Source organism: Odontomachus brunneus, unplaced genomic scaffold (assembly GCF_010583005.1).
Source record: "Odontomachus brunneus isolate Ranch 3 - 2012 unplaced genomic scaffold, Obru_v1 Obru_scaffold_032, whole genome shotgun sequence".
Classification (NCBI taxonomy): Eukaryota; Metazoa; Arthropoda; class Insecta; order Hymenoptera; family Formicidae; genus Odontomachus; species Odontomachus brunneus.
The window spans coordinates 902,168-904,572 of NW_022639482.1; positions in this window are offsets into that span (position 1 = coordinate 902,168).

A 2,405-nucleotide genomic window follows, 5' to 3' on the forward strand; every position below is an offset into this window, starting at 1 on the left:
AGGTACTAAAACACCGTACTGAATTAAAAAATCTACCAGCCTATGCAATATAATAATAGTTATATTTATAGTTATAGTTATTATATTTTAATAAAACAATTTTTATATCGTTTACCAAAATCTCTATTGAAACCTGAAAGCATTTTTTACATGATCATGCGCTATATTTCAATACATGTTATAAAATATTAAGTATAAATTATTAACTATACTAGCAACATGCACACACACAATGAAAAAGGGGATAAATAATGAAATTATAAAATCTGTCATACCATCTATCTCTAGCTATGTAACTAGGGGGCTTCGTCCTCCAGACCCTTCTAACACGGGGAGTGGGGATTATAGTCTTTTGTGAGAAATTCACTCTTTAGCTTAAGCACAAGACACTATAACCTCCACCCCCCGTGTTAGGGGGGTCTGGGAAGCGAAGCCCCCCCGTTACTTAGCTAGAGATAGATGGTATGACAGATTTTATGACCTAACACGCCCTCAGATTTGTCTATTAATATCTTGCTTCGTAGTAGAGAGCGACAATTTCGTTAGAGGAAAAAGTTGTTTCTTTTTAAAAAAAAACGCATAGATTGAGCCTAATTTCGTCAAAATCGGAGGTAAGGAGCCTAAACTTAATAATTACCATATTTTTATATAAATATTCCTTTTATATAAAAAAATATATATACACAATCTATAAAAATATAAATATATTCTTTTTATATAAAAATATAATTATAGATTACACATATGAATATAGGGAGCGGTGCATTTGGACACAGCCAATCACAGCACCGTGTGATTAGAGACATTTGTAGGGTCCCTTGGAACAGCGACTTGTGATTGGACTGTGTCCAATTGCCCCGTGTCCAACTTATATACACCCATGAATATATACATATCAAGCACACATATTTATATGTATCTATATATAAATGCATAAATGTCCTTAATATATTTTAAAATTAGTATATTTAAAATGTTAATTTGACAGATTTTATACTGTTCTTATTTTGTTACATACGAAATTATAACATAAATCCAATATTATTATAGGTTAATGTTTACTACACGTGAGATTACTAATACTTCTTTTCATTAATTTAATATCAGTAAAAGTGTAACAGATCATTTATTCATATATTGATATATAGGAAAATGATATTGATATTGATATAAGGAAAATGATAAGCGCTAATCATTAGAATAATAATTACGTACCTACTTTTAACTTTTTATTTCTCTTGAGGACAAAGTATCACCTCACGTCGCTATGAAGCTAATCCAATTACTGCTGAGACAGCTTTTACTAAAATCTGATTAAGCTAGGGAATTTTTTGAAATGGGTCGATTGAGTACCACTGTTCAGTAGGATTTCCAATCCGACAACTTATCGTAAACACTCTATATTAATGGCTGCATTCAGTAGACTCAACAGTTGGGCAACATTACTAGATTTTCTACTGAATGACGCTCCGCTCAGTTGTTACATCTCAACAAGTTGAGGGAGCGGACGCCATATTTTGTAGCGGTTTTCATTTACGCTATTTGAGCGGAAAGTGATACAATCTAACATGGCGACGTCTAGTGAGAAAAGTGATGTCACAGAAAAAATATATGAATATAAAGGAGTTATATAAAATAATAGAAAATGCTGATTTTCATACTCGTCTTCAATCAGGTATGTAAGAATAATAATAAATTTTATTATTCGAAATAATTTAATGTAATATATTTATTATTATTAATAATCTAACCTCTCTTTTTGTAATATACTTGCATGTATTACTGACATTACTGGCATAAAAAATATTTTGATTTATTGTTTTGTTATTACTAGTATAATATCTGTAAAGGCTTAAACTAATGGCTGACTTAATGGTTAAAAACAATTATGCCTTAAAATAAAAATGTAAGGCATATTTGTTTTTAAGTATTAAATCATATGTTTATCTTTACTTAATTTGAAGGAAAAACAAAGACAGAGATATAATTTAACTATCAATTAACTTACCAAGAAGTTGGAACAATCGATCCTTAAACCTTAATCATATATATTATTTTGTTAACATTTACAAGAAATATTTATAAGTGTAAGAAATACTTATACATACTTATACATGTAAAAATATTAAATTAACAATAATTAAACTGTATTACACATTGTCGTAAGTTCACAAGATAGCTATTCTGCTTAGGTCCTGTATGAACGTATAGATTTCCTGTAATAACATAACTTTATAATGCAATGTTGTTTTATAAATTATTCGTAAGTATTTCAAATTTAATTTTACTGTTAAACTACTTTTAATTTAACCTTATCCGCTTTTATTTTAAAGTAATACATTAGAAGTAGCCATCTTTACTAGTAGCGATATCACAAACGAATCCAGTAGAAAATTCATAGCGGA